Source organism: Pseudophryne corroboree, chromosome 4 (assembly GCF_028390025.1).
Source record: "Pseudophryne corroboree isolate aPseCor3 chromosome 4, aPseCor3.hap2, whole genome shotgun sequence".
In the NCBI taxonomy this organism is placed as follows: Eukaryota; Metazoa; Chordata; class Amphibia; order Anura; family Myobatrachidae; genus Pseudophryne; species Pseudophryne corroboree.
Genome location: NC_086447.1, coordinates 560,375,777 through 560,391,418, shown reverse-complemented (window position 1 = coordinate 560,391,418; position 15,642 = coordinate 560,375,777). Strand labels below are relative to the sequence as shown.

Sequence of the window (15,642 nt, the reverse complement as noted above, 5' to 3'; positions counted from 1 at the left end):
CAAGACCATTCTATATTAATGAGTATATGAGCAGAACCAATAAGGAAATGTTTCCATTTTTACCAAGTAAACTTCAAAAGCCTAGAACAGATGTTAGTGATAGAATGTTAGAATAAGCTTTAAAGATCAGATTTGTTGCACAACGTATATTATGTGAAAACAATGTCTATTCTTTACGGAACATATTTATTAAATTACTATTGGTCAAAGAGACTCATGTCAGTTAATTGTGTAAAGACAGTGTACTAAACAGCCATAAATAGCATCAATAATACAGTGATAACACATTGGTAGCAACAATAATGTACTTGATAACACATTGGTAGCAACAATAATGCACTTGCTAACACATTGGTGAAGACAATTGTTTTGAGCGGAAGTTACTGCATATGTGTATCTTCTATAACAATATACTATACTGTCCATGGAGGTGATTACAACTGGGATAAAAGTGTGATGTTCAGAAAAGGAAGAGTGCAGGGAAATGTAGGTCCAACAGGTTAGCCCTACAGTCTAAAAGTCAGTGATATGCTTATATAAGAATATAAAAAAACAATTATAGCTCACTGATGTCTGTTCTCAGACTCTGCATAAGACAATCATTTGTCGGTTTTACCAAGCATCATATAAACAATGAAAAGGCACAAAAAGAAGACAAAAGGTGGTTAATAATTTCCTACGGTTGATTCTTATTACATAATAGGTATAGTCTTTGTGATCTTTGTATAACGTGGAAAGGCATAACAAAATCTTTCCCTATAGACAATATATTGAAAAAATATATGGGACAACATACGTCTACTGTAAAATGTATGGATATAAGAGTTATGTGACCATATAAAAATGTAAGGATATAAGCCTTACATTTCATACAGGTCACATAAAGCTAAGATCTGAAATCTGGTAATTTAAATATCCAAAATAATTTATAGTATGACAGTCATTGTTCTGTATTATGTAGAACCCTTCTTTATGAACACTGAAGTTATGACATCATTACTCACTGATTATACAGAATAATTATCATTTACAGGAATGTATACATATATTAAAATATCTTGTGGATTATAGTAAAACATGCAGAAAAAATGTCATCTAGATTATAGTTAAAATGCGTGAATCACTGTAACTGCTTCAACAAGAAAATGTAGCATACAGTATCTATGTTCAGTTGTTGTTCACCATTATAGCATACTATATAAACATCATACCTCCCAACCACATGAAATTAAAAATCTGGATATAGCCAAAATGTGGAATACACCATTGTTGTATCTATAATGAATACAGTGTAGATGGGCCCTACAGGCCCGGTGACAAGGGCATGTCAGGCAATGGAGAATTGGTCCACACCACTCACCGATGTGGTGCTCAGTCTGACTGGTAGTCTCCTATGTGCAGTAGCATCTTGGGCACTCTCCTGGCTGTCCCCATGGTGGCCGCAGCACCCCAATTTGCCATGTGGTCACCCCACGGTCTTTCCCACCATATTCCACCACTGGTCGTCACCATGTTACTGATGGTCAGCTGGTCCGTTCAGATGGGTCTGTCATCCAGTACCCGCACAGCAAGGTGTATTAAGTACTTCCACTGACACTATCAAATCGCCCAGAACAACATCGCTTCATAGCAGCATCTAGCTCCAGACGCCAGTGTACAGTTCTCTTCTGGGTAGCCCAGGTGTACAGGTACCTGTTCCTGTTATTTATTAGAGACCAGTATATCCATCTGCACAGTATTATATCCTGTAAACTTGCAAGCTGCATCCACTACTGGATTCCCAATTTCTGCTCATGTGTTTATCAGTTCCAGTCCGGCCAAGTGCAAGCTAATACACAGTCTGTGCACTTACACTCCTGCTTCTGTGTTTACCGGTTCCAGTCCGGCCAAGGGCAAGCTAATACACAGTTTGTGCACTTACACTCCTGCTTCTGTGTTTACCGGTTCCAGTCCGGCCAAAGGCAAGCTAATACACAGTCTGTGCACTTACAGTCCTGCTTCTGTGTTTACCAGTTCCAGTCCGGCCAAGGGCAAGCTAATACACAGTCTGTGCACTTACACTCCTGCTTCTGTGTTTACCGGTTCCAGTCCGGCCAAGGGCAAGCTAATACACAGTCTGTGCACTTACAGTCCTGCTTCTGTGTTTACCAGTTCCAGTCCGGCCAAGGGCAAGCTAATACACAGTCTGTGCACTTACACTCCTGCTTCTGTGTTTAACGGTTCCAGTCCGGCCAAGGGCAAGCTAATACACAGTCTGTGCACTTACACTCCTGCTTCTGTGTTTACCAGTTCCAGTCCGGCCAAGGGCAAGCTAATACACAGTCTGTGCACTTACACTCCTGCTTCTGTGTTTACCGGTTCCAGTCCGGCCAAGGGCAAGCTAATACACAGTCTGTGCACTTACAGTCCTGCTTCTGTGTTTACCAGTTCCAGTCCGGCCAAGGGCAAGTTAATACACAGTCTGTGCACTTACATTCCTGCTCCTATGTTTCTCGGTTCCAGTTCGGCCTAGTGCAAGTTAATGTATAATCTGTGCACTACACTCCTGTGTCTCCTGGGTCCAATCCAGCAAAGAGCAATCTCATATACATTCAGTGCACTCATACACCTGGTCCTGCGATCACTGATTCCAGCCCGATCAAGTGCAACGTTACATACACTCCCTGTGTTCCTGTGGATCTCGGTTCCAGTTTGCTCTTCAGTACTGAGTAAGAACCAGTATCCAGCTTGAGTCCTCCAGAATCTTCAGATCTGAAAGTTGGATTAAGAGTACATCTGTAATGGGCCCCGGCGTTCTGAAGTGCCCGAGGTTTGGGTGGTCCCCAACCACACAGGGTCATGCCAGGATTAAAGTGGTCTGGATCTGAGCAGGGCACGGCTGTGTGAGCACTCTTAGGGAGTTACTTGATTGCCAGGCACTGCTCAGCAAGTTCATGTTCGAAGTATAAAAAAAACACGTATGCAAGCCTAGAGGCCAAAAAAGAAAATTAAAGGTTTAGTAGACATAAATATTCCAGCAGTATGGTTAAGGTAATGGTTACCATTACTGCCTCACTGCACTGTAGTCATGAGTTTAATCCCAACCATGGATCATCTGTGTGGGGTTTGTATATTCTCTTTGTGCTTACATTGGTTTCCTCCGGCTACTTCAATTTCCTCCCACAATCCAAAACAAATATACCTGGCGCTTATTTGGCTCACAATAAAAAAATAACCTTAGTGTGTATGTGTGTACATATGATAGGAAATACATGAACTTATTTATCAATGAGTGATACATTTCACTGTGAGTGATAAATTGCACCAGCCAATCCGCTCCTAACTGTCAAACACAGTCTGTTAACATGGCAGTTAGTAGCTGATTGGCTGGTGCAATTTATCGCTCACAGTGAAATGTATCACTCATTGATAAATAAGGGCAATAGATTGTAAACTCCACTGGGGTAGAATACAGGGAATATTCCCTGTAAAGTGCTGTGTAATATGCATTGCACTATATAAATAACATAATAAACAGTAGCGACCAGTAAGTCAAACTCTTATGAACAACTAATTCCATAGTTATTGTTTTGCTATATTTTGCAGTATTCCAAAACAGGTGCGGGATGTTGGCTGGGAATGGTCATATACAGTATTTAAAATGGCAATCATTCATAAGGCAAAACCAGGTTGGTTTTGCCTTGTAAATGATTGCAGCTTGTATTGGTACATGGTATACCTACTGGGGAGGCATGGATAGGGGACATCAGAGGAGATCAAGGAAGAGGGACACCATAAACACCAAATTTCTGTTACCGGCCCTGAGGCCCACACCGCACACCCTGCAACCATATAATTATACTTACCTCTCCTGAGTTTGACCAGACAGAAATCACCAGGAAAATGGCTTGGTGGCTCATTTCCCAGAGATTTGTGCATGCGCAATAGAGAAGTCTTCAGGGACACAGCATGGGTGCCATGTTCCCGGAGACCTGCACATGCTCAGTAAACTTGGCACAAAGCCAGAGTCTTCTTAGCTTCCAGAGAGGAGGGGGCCGACATGGAGCCTGCACATGGGTCTTCTCCTCTCTTAAACTGCCTCGTTATGAATGCATTCCATTCAGGTCATGTCTACATCACAGTAGTTATCACTATAAAATGACCATAGAAAGCTGCACTAGTATGGAAGGCCACAACTTCCTCTATCTCAGAATCAGCCCCCCCTCCACAGAGCCCACCCCCTAAACAGCCCATTCCCATTAGGACCTTTCCTCTCCTGAACTCTTTACCTCTTCTCACTCGTATCTCCAACTGACTCTTTGCTATCTCTTCCTGGATGTGCCAGGGCTTTTTTAAACATAACATGTCTAACACTGAACTGATCATCTTCCCATCCTCACACATAATCTCACCTCACACAATTTTATTATCTATTGACAAATCAACTATCTCCTCTAGCCCCCAAGTGCACTGTCATGGAGTTATCCTTGACTCCTCACTTTCCTTCAAACCACACAATCCATACCTTTCACAGTCCTGACATTTTGATATCAGAATATTTCAAGGATCAGTCCTGGTTTCACCCTGGTTGCTACTAAAACCCTCGTTCACTCATTGGCCATCTCCAGATTGACCTACTGTAATAATCTCCTCCTATCTGGCATCCCTGGTTACTGACTCTCTCCAATGCTGCTGCTTGATTCATCTTCTTCTCCAAATGTACTACATCTGCCTCCCCTCTCTTATAAGCCCTTCACTGGCTACCCTTCCCCTTCAGATTCCAATTCAAGCTTCTCACACTCACATAAAAAGCCCTCACCCATTCTTCTCCCATTTTCTTCTCTGACCTCATCTTCGCCTGCCATCTTCACATCACAAATGCGTGCTGTCTCTCCTGCCTACTGATTGCCTCCTCCCTCTCCCACCTCCAAGATTTTGCACATGCTGCTCCCTATCTGTGGAATTCTCTACCTCTCCTTATCAGACTCTCCCTCTCTCTACAAAACATCAAACAGGCTCTCAAGACCCACTTCATCATCAAATCCATCCATCTCTCATCCGGGTGTGGATCATTGGGTCGACCCTAATTATGTCAACAGTCACTAGGTCGACCACTATTGGTCGACATGCACTAGTTCGACACAAGATAAAGATCGGACTGGACTAAAGGTCACCATGAAAAAGGTCAAGAGCTCATAGGTAAAATCTGCCACTGTTAAGTCATGTTGGTATCAAGAGCTGGGCCTAGGGGACACTGTCACTGCCCTGTGGCAGCTGCATTTTGCATGCAGGGTACCTGGAATGGACACTCCATGCATCAACTTTCTAGGCTGCAGGGCACAGTTCCAGACACTCTCCATGTCAAATACATTTGTGTGGCAGCTGAACTTGTGCCTGGTCCCAGCAGCAAGATGTGACAAAGCTGTCCAGAGCATTTTTAGAATGCTCCAGGTGCTCAGCCCATTCTTGATTCCTGCCACCTAGCCCCCTTGTGGTGACAATATGATGTTATAAGCTCTGGGTCAGGGTGGGCACAGGGCACATTTTCACTCTGCTACAGCCCTGGTTGTACAGCTTTATGCCTGCTTATTATTTGTACTCACACCTTATTTCCTTGTCTGCAAACTTTGACACTAGCATGGTTAAAATCTTTTGTAAGTCAACGAGAGTAGCTTTCATTTAATATTGTACATTAAAGGAAGTTTACTTTGTCAAACCTTGTCCTTTAGTGTTTAAATAGACTGATGTTATCATTTCTAATTATCCTGAAAACTATGGCCATTTGAATAATTTGAGAGAAATAATAGAGAGAAAGAAAGAAAGAAAGAAAGAAAGAAAGAAAGAAAGAAAGAAAGAAAGACGTTTTTAACCACTGAACATTTAAATTGTTTAATTTTAAAATAATTTAGTGAAAAAAGTAAAAACATAATAAGAGCAGAGCAAGAGATTTAGTATTTAAAATTCAACAACATGATGATTTATTGGAGATACTGCCCTGGGCATGCAAGAAATAAACTCAGGGAGAAACGCTCAGCTGAATGTTGCAGCTCATAAAATGTTCTATCTAGAAATATTTATAGGCTCCAGTAATTCATAGCATTTAAATGTAATGCTATAATGCAAATAACCATTTTTCATCCAGCAGTTCAGCTCATGAATAAACCTAAAAGGATCTCAGGTTTAAGACAGCAAAGGAGAGAAAGAAGAGACACAAGGGGACAGAGCAGAGCTATTGTCCTACGGTCTCTCTGAAGAAATGTCACCAAATGACCATGGGATCAGTTCATGGCTCAGCATGGGCATTCTGTGCACAGCTATATGTGACATGACACAGAACAATCTACATCCACGACAACAAAACAGGAATGTTGCTTGGGCAGCTGAGATACAAAACCTATGAAATTGCCTTAATAGGAAAACACAATTTCAGGGCTTATTTCCTATTTATTTATGTTTTTACAATATATACCAGTGATTATATTACTACTATATAGTCACTTTGCAACAACTATGTGATTATATACATTTATATATGATTGCTTTTAAGGTAAGACATTGTTTAATGTGATATCTGAGTTCATACAGTTAATGTTTGAATGTAAAGACATATGGGTAAGTTCAATAAATGTTCATATTTCTCCCAGTGGTGTTCTAGTTACCAGATTTATTAAAGTCTAAAGCACCAGATTTATCAAGTGGCAGAAAGCTGCTGTCAAAACAACCCAAATAAATAAGTTGAAATCCCAACCAATGGTAAATTATGATGTCTATAAAAATGACTACTCTGTGTAGTCTATTCTGGGCTGTAGGAAAATGGATGTTTATGGCAAAATCATGCATACGAGATACTACTTGTAAGCAGGACTTTAGTGCCAGGTTGCTAGAAGAGTAGAGGAGCAACAAGGCTGCTACAGGCATGTGTGGATGCTACCATACCCCAAGATTTTACACAGGCATGTAAACCTAAACTCATTATCTGATCCAGAGATACAGATACAGATGTTTTGCCTTAACTGTACCTACTTGTCTGACTAGATTAATGATTTTTTTTTTTTTTGCTATTAGCTCATTCCAGTCAGTATCTGCCAGGCAGGGGCGGATTACTAATGGGGCAGGTGGAGCTGCATCTAGAGGACCAAGGGCATAGCTACCATAGGTGAAGGGAGTGCAGCTGCTGTGGGGCCCAGAGCTGAGAGGGGCCCACCTTCCCTGTCACAGTTACATGTGTTATATACATTTTTCATCATTGTGTGGCATTTAGTGGCCCTTGCAAACTTATGCCTTTGGGCCTGCAATATATCTAGTAATGCCCCGGAGCTGCATATTGTAATACACAGGTACAATGAACAGGAAGGCATTATAATGTTACATAATAATAATAATAATAATAATAATAATATACTAGGACACAATATGAAGTGGAGGCACTATAGTGTGGCACAATATGAACTGGGGGCACTGTATGTCATAATGTGAATTGGGGATACTGTGTGCCATATTATGTATTGTCAGCCTTATAATGTGACATAACGTGAACTAGGGCACTACGATGGGCATAACATTTAACAACTGCTGCGGAGAGGTGTTTCTCTAGAAGCATTGGGACAGTGGCCCCTTTAAAGTGTTGCTATAGGGCACACAAAGTTCTGGCTACGCCCTTGTAGAGGACCTTCATGAAAATACGTGCACAGGATCTACTACGGTTTTGACAGGAAAAAATGAATTCTTTCCACCTACCAACAGCATCCAATGCCCTTCCTATTCACCTTCTGGCTGCCTGAAACAAGTTGCTTTCACCCCCACCCACCAGCAGGGGGCAGTCAAGAGCCAGGTTGAGCCCAGGTACTTTTCAAGGGGTGTGGCCTAATCACAGGAGGTGTGGTCATGTACCCTTAGAAAAAAATACAGAAAAAAATAGTATTTTAAGCACCTTCATGGCCACACTGCAGCCCAGCAAACCGCAGCGTGTGCTGAGCTGAGGAAAAGAGCTGCAGCTGCTGCTGCCAAGTAAGGGGGAGGGAGCCTGGGCCCCTACTGGACCCTCACTGGGCCCCACCATCAGACCTGGGTATGGGTCATTTGTACCCTCTCCCCCCCTCTCTCGGCACCACTGCCCACCAGTCTAAACCCCGCTTAGCTCCGGGGAAGTACACAGCTCAGTCTCCAGGCCATATGAAGCTCCACTGTTTGGTTGTGCTAAGCTCTGCCCTCTGGGTCATTTGAAGCTCTGCTCCCCCAGGTCAACCGAAGCCAGTGGCGTAACTACTGCCCCCGCAGTCTTTGCGGTGGCTTGGGGGCGAGGGGCTGCGGGGGCGCCACTGACTTTGCACAGATTGACATGCGGACGAGTGTCCGCATGTCAATCTGCGGTCTCCTTCCCTCCGCTGCTGTAAGGAGGGACACGGAGCGCACATCGCGCGCCTCTCCTGTGTCCCTCCCTGGCTCTCCCCCGGCCTGTCTAATAAAGGAAGTGCCGTTCGTGAGCTCTGATTGGCTCACGAACCAGCACTTCCTTTATTAGACCGGCGGGAGAGCCAGGAGGGACACAGGAGAGGCGCGCTATGCGCTCCGTGTCCCTCCAACACAAAGGAGCGGGGGTGGGGGGAGCAGGCACTGTGGGGGAAGATCTGGCACTGGGGGCATATACCTGGCACTGTGGGGGAAGATCTGGCACTGGGGGCATATACCTGGCACTGTGGGGGAAGATCTGGCACTGGGGGCATATACCTGGCACTGTGGGGGAAGATCTGGCACTGGGGGCATATACCTGGCACTGTGGGGGGAAGATCTGGCACTGGGGGCATATACATGGCACTGTGGGGGAATATTTGGCACTGGGGGAGCAGGCACTGAGGGGGCATATGTGGCACTGTGGGGGAATATCTGGCACTGGGGGCATATACCTGGCACTGTGGGGGAATATCTGGCACTGGGGGGAGCAGGCACTGAGGGGGCATATGTGGTACTGTGGGGGAATATTTGGCACTGGGGGGAGCAGGCACTGAGGGGGCATATGTGGCACTGGGGGGGGGGTATATGTGGCACTGGGGGCATGTACCTGGCACTGTGGGGGAATGTCTGGCACTGGGGGCATATACCCAGCATTGTGGGGGAATATCTGGCACTGGGGGCATATGTGGCACTGGGAGCATGGCCCTAGCAACAAGCACTACCCCCTAGCAACGAGCATGACACCCAGTGCATGAAACCCCTGGCAACAAGCATGACACCCAGTGCATGAAACCCCTGGCAACGAGCATGACACCCAGTGCATGAAACCCCTGGCAACGAGCATGACACCCTGAGCATGAAAACCCCTGGCACCGTGCATGGAACCAAGAGCATGAAACCGCTGGCAACGAGCATGACACCCAGTGCATGAAACCCCTGGCAACGAGCATGACACCCTGAGCATGAAAACCCCTGGCACCGTGCATGGAACCAAGAGCATGAAACCCCTGGCAACGAGCAGGTAATTTAAAAGCAATTAGAAGCCTTACTGTAGAACTTAATGTGTAATGGGCATTACGGTGTGTGGCATAATGTATCACGGACATTGCGGTGTGTGTCATAATGTGTCAGGCATTACGGTGTGTTGTATACTATATCACGGGCATTGTGGTATGTGGTATAATTTCTCAGGATCATTGTGGTGTGTGTCATACTGTGTCACAGACATTGTATGTGCTATAATGTATCAGGGGCATTGCAGTGTGTAGCATAATGTATAACGGCATTGCGATTCCTGTCATAATGTGTCACAGGCATTACGGTGTGTGGCATAATGTGTCGGGGGCATTACAGTGTGTGCATATTGTGTCATGTGCATTATTGTGTGTGGCATAATGGCTAAGGCCATTGCAGTATGTGGAATAATGTATACTGGGCATTACTATAAGGAGGAAAAATGACAAATAATGTAAGGGGCATGAATCAGGATTATTTTTCTTTCCTGTGGTGGCTAACGTCTGGGCGTGCAGGTTGCAAAACTGGGGTATAAGGTAGTCTTTTCCTGCAATGCCACACCCCTTTACGCGAAGCCACGCCCATTTCAACGAAGCCACACACCCTTTTTGGCAGCGCGCGCATATTTGTCCCTTTACTAGTGCCAATTATGGGGGGGGGGCGCCGAAGGATTTTTTGGCTTGGGGGAGAAAAATTTCTAGTTACGCCACTGACCGAAGCCCACTTTTGGTGATGTAAAAAGTTTCAATTGGCTGTGAAGAGTGAAGTGTGTGTAATGTAATGTACATGGGAAGACTATGCTGCTATGCTGTGTATTGTCCTGGGACGTCTCAGTGCTATTGCTTTGGGCTTAATAGCAGCAGGGGTATAGGCGAAAGTGGAGTAAAATGAGCCAGTGGGTAAGTTGACCCAAACCTGTATGTAGGCAACTGTAAACTTTCGTTGTCATGTGACCATAAGTTCACAGAGAGAAGCACATGGTAAAGTGGTAAGTATGTTTTTTCACAAGAAACTGTTTTTTTATTAGTCAAAATAAATTTGGAGATTTGCCAGCATATAAAACCATGTGAATCATTTAGCTAAACATCAACCTGGATTACTTTACCTGTACAGTAAATTTGGGGGAGCCAAGCGGACATCTATTAGCAGGGGTAGTGGGAAGCTATGCTTCCACTACCCATAGTTTTTTATGTGGTAGACGGCAGCAGTTGTGGGAGCATGCGTAACATGCTCCCGCTACCCATAGCTTTCAATAGGGGAGCTGCAGGCTGCGGGAGTTCCCGCTATGCCTCCCGCAGCAACATTGTATGAAGGACACATCTGTAGGCAGTTTTTTTCCAAAATGTTGACTGTGGAGTAAATTGAGCCAGTTTGAAATTGAGGACAATGAAGTAAGTGTAAGATTTTTAGGTGATTCACAGCTTGACGATTAGAAAAGTAAATCCCCCTCTCTAGGTTTTCCTGACAGCTCCTTGTTGGAAGAGTTGAGCAATTTTTATGCTAGATTTGAAAAGAGTAATACCTCTATTGTAAGTAAACTACCTCATTTGGTTGAACACTTGTTGGTCCTCTCCGAGACTGCAGTTAGAAATAGTCTGTTAGGTGTCTGTACTAGGAAATCGCCTGGTCCTGATGGGATTCCAGGGAAAGTGCTGAAGGGGTGTGCCAGTAAGTTGGTCCAGATTTTTACTTATATTTTTAACTTGTCCTTGACAACTTGTGTAGTTCCAGAATGTTTTAACAACATACCAAAAAAGAGAACGTGAGGCTAACCCAAGTGCGCTTAATTAACAATATGCAGCCAAATTTGTCTACTGCCACAAAAAGGACGATTGCTCCAACCTCCACCACAATGTGCAATGAAAAAAATTGGGTATGACTTATCCGCCGCTGTGGTCTGGATGGTGTCCTATATTGTTTGTCCTGGCATGTTTCACTCTTAGGCAGATTTTACACCAGGTAACCCAAAAGGTAATATAGAAAAATAATATAGTGAAGTACAATTTTTTCACTTTTTAATAAATGACCATTTAAAAACACAATTTTTTCGCTCCACATAAAATACATATGCAGCAGGTCATCTACACAGCCGTGATAAATGAAATTACCAGAGAATATGAACTGAAGTATTCAGGTCAAGATCAGCATGAGAAAGGTGAGTCCCGGGCACCCTCGATGTTATTTGTGCTGTTCCAAGTCCTCTGGCTTCACAAAACGCTGCTATTCCTGGCGGCCATTTGCTAGCACCTCCGATGCGTTTCCACCCCGACACTGGGGTCTTGTTCAAGGAGTCCTCAAGGTATGCATGTGGAGCCATCAACCAAAAGAATATTTAAATATCCATTGTCCAGTGGAACGGCGCCGATCGCAGCTGATGCCTATACATCTATTTCCTACAAGTCCCATGTTTCTCAGTTGCGATTAGTGCCTGTTTCCATAGTGACGCTTTAGATCTCCGATTTCCTACATATCCCATGGTTCCTCACTGTAACCAGCGTCCGTTTCTATAGTGACATGACGTCACTTCCGTCCCGGACCATCGACATATCCTGTCCAATAGTATAGTAATACGTCCGTTGTCCTGGTGATGTTATCGGGTGATAATTCTCTCAATTACAGTTCTCAAGTTTATATTAACTCTCCATGTTGTCCAGGGTATGTCATTATATGTATATTAAACCTCTGGGGATCCCGGATTTAAATATATACTATGCAAAAGGAAACATAGAAAACAAGTTGCATAGTATATATTTAAATCCGGGATCCCCAGAGGCGGCATTTTTTTTTAAATGGTCATTTATTAAAAAGTGAAAAAATTGTACTTCACTATATTATTTTTCTATATTACCTTTCGGGTTACCTGGTGTAAAATCTGCCCAAGAGTGAAACAGCCCAGTACAAACAATATAGGACACCATCCAGACAACAGCGCCGGATAAGTCTTACCCAATTTTTTTCATTCCAGAATGTTTTACATTTACTACTGTTATTTCGGTACCAAAAGGTTTGAAAGTTGCTAATTTGAATGACTTTCGTACGATTGCTCTGACCCCCCTAATAATGAAGTGCTTTGAGAGTAGAGATGTGCGGCTGGCACTTTTCGTGTTTTGTGTTTTGGTTCTAATTCCACTTCTGTGTTTTGGTTTTGGCTTGGTTTTGCCAAAACCACCCTTTCATGGTTTTGGTTTTGGTTTTGGATCTGGGTGATTTTTAAAAAAACATAAAAACAGCTAAAATCACAGAATTTGGCAGTAATTTTGCTCCTACGGTATTATTAACCTCAATAACATTAATTTCCACTCATTTCCAGTCTATTCTGAATACCTCACACCTTACAATATTGTTTTTAGGCCTAAAAGTTGCACCAAGGTTGCTGGATGACTACGCTAAGCGACACAAGTGGACAACACAAACACCTGGCCCATCTAAACGTGGCACTGCAGTGCCAGACAGGAGGGCAGATATTAAAAAAAGGCCCCAAACAGCACATCATGCAAAGAAGACAAAGAATTGCAATGAGGTAGTTGTATGACTAAGCCAAGCAACACAAACAATTGGCCCATCTAGATGTGGCACTGCAGTGGCAGACAGGAGGGCAGATATTTAAAAAAAGGCCCCAAAGAGCACATCATGCAAAGAAGAAAAAGAATTGCAATAAGGTAGTTGTATGACTAAGCCAAGCGACACAAACAATTGGCCCATCTAGATGTGACACTGCAGTGACAGACAGGAGGGCAGATATTAAAAAAAAGGCCCCAAACAGCACATCATGCAAAGAAGAAAAAGAATTGCAATGAGGTAGTTGTATGACTAAGCCAAGCGACACAACCACTTGGCCCATCTAGTAGTGTCACGCAGTGGCTGAATGTCGAGAGTGGGCCACAATTGTTCGGTCCACTGACACCATCTCCAGCACGCCCCAGTCACTTTTAAAAAAAAATCTGCAATTGGTGGACTTATACGGCAGTACCCCAGGACTAATAAAGCAGTACCCCTGGACTCATTCGGCAGTGTCACACAGGATGGCACTTTTCAAAAACTAGGCCCCAAACAGCACCTCATGCAAAGATGTCGAAGAGGTGCAATGAGGTAGCTGTATGAGGAGACCACAAATAGGTTGAACTCGATGGACAATTGTCTTTTTTCAACCTTAGTTACTATGTTACTATGTTACTAAGCCAAGCGACACAAACAATTCCAACTGGAATTCTACGTCCAAATCACTGGAATTATACGTCCAAATCACTGGAATTAATTGGCAAAATCACTGGCATTATATGTCCAAATCACTGGAATTACTTGGCAAGATCACTGTAATTATACATCCAAATCAATGGAATTAATTGGCAAGATCACTGTAATTAATAATTATATGTCCAAATAACTAGAATTAATTGGCAAAATCACTGTAATTATATGTCCAAATCACTGGAATTAATTGGCAAGATCACTGTAATTAATAATTATACGTCCAAATCACTGGAATTAATTGGCAAAATCACTGTAATTAACAATTATACGTCCAAATTACTGGAATTAACTGGCAAAATCACTGTAATTATACATCCAAACCACTGAAATTAAATGGCAAGATCACTGTAATTAATAATTATACGTCCAAATCACTGGAATTAATTAGCAAGATCACTGGAATTAATAATTATACATCATTATCACTGTAATTAATTGGCAAAATCATTGTAATTATACATTCAAATCACTGGAATTAAATGGCAAGATCACTGTAATTAATAATTATACATCCAAATCACTGGAATTAAATGGCAAAATCTTGCTATCGCCTGCCTAGTGAAGTGGAATCTAGATGGGATTTGGTACCAGGGACACAATACCTCCATCAATTGTCTAAATCCCACTGCACTAATGGTGGATACCGGATGCATGTCTAACACCAACATAAGTGTCAAGGCCTCAGTTATGAGCGCTTCCATCGTCATGTGAAGCTGAACCACTAGTCATGAACATAGGCCAGGGCCTCAGCCGTTCCTTACCACTCCGTGTCGTAAATGGCATATTGGCAAGTTTACATTTCTCCTCAGACCATTTCAATTTCTTTTTTTGGGTCTTTTTACTGAACTTTGGCTTTTTGGATTTTACATGCCCTCTACTATCAAAATGGGCATCGACCTTGGCAGACGACGTTGATGGCATTTCATCATCTATGTCATGGCTAGTGGCAGCAGCTTCAGCACTAGGAGGAAGTGGTTCTTGATCTTTCCCTATTTTATCCTCCTAATGTTTGTTCTCCATTATTTTTCTGGAGTTAGATAACACAATATGTGGCACAACAGAGTGTACCCCTACACCTCACAGGGCAAACCCTGTAAAAATTATTAGGATTAAATATTAATAACCCCTTTATTTGGAGTAAATAATATACAGCACAGGATAGTACCACTGAATTTATATGGCAGCACCACTGGACTGGATTTAGATGGAATTATATGGCAGGATAACTGGAATTATACGGCAGTATTCTGAGAATTATACGTCAATGTCACAGGAATTATACGCCAGTATTCCGAGAATTATATGGCAATATCACAGGAATTGTTTTGTTTTTTTCCTCTTCATTGCTCGCTTCCACACCACCATGTGTTTTTTCTGTAATGTTTACCTCCACTGATTGCACACCTTGCCATTGTGCCCTACATGCAGGGTACATCATACTACTACATAAGCATCAGTTTTCCCATATATGAACTTGGCCCTTGTATGACCCACCTCCCACAGTGTAACCTCCAAAGTGCGCCCAACATGGCTGCCCCATATGGTACACTTGTGGATGGGATGAAAAATACATAGGCCTGATGGTTTTGATGGAACCCTACTCTGAACTGTAGGACTCTGAAATCACCCCCATTTTGTGTCATCACTTCTAGGGGTGGACTATTCCACCCTGGGTAATCCTACGCTGAGCGCCGAAGATGGCTGCCGCACCTGGTACCTTGTGAGGGTGGAATACACAACCCTTGGAAGTTATTACCCAAAATGCCTGCACCAATCCTGCGTTATGCTTTCTGTGGGCTTAAGGTTTTCTTTTATGTCTGTGTTGCTTGTCTATTGTTGTATTACTCAAATCCTCTGTATCATGTGCATTGTTTTTGATGTCTGTAAAGCGCCTTGAGTCCTGTTGGAGAAAGAGCGCTATATAAATAAAATTATTATTATTATTAT

At 43.1% G+C, this 15,642-nt stretch overlaps 1 long non-coding RNA gene across 2 annotated transcripts in view; it reads right to left on the bottom strand.

The window, feature by feature from the left end:
- The window catches only part of LOC134909957 (uncharacterized), a 29,026-nt gene extending 17,078 nt beyond the window's left edge, over positions 1–11,948 (bottom strand). The window contains exon 1 of one of the 2 annotated variants that reach the window (XR_010176070.1): positions 10,987–11,948. This is a non-coding gene — a long non-coding RNA (uncharacterized LOC134909957). The remainder of the gene's footprint in view (positions 1–10,986) is intronic. The other variant, XR_010176069.1, reaches the window with a different exon arrangement.
- Between the last annotated feature and the right edge of the window lie 3,694 nt (positions 11,949–15,642).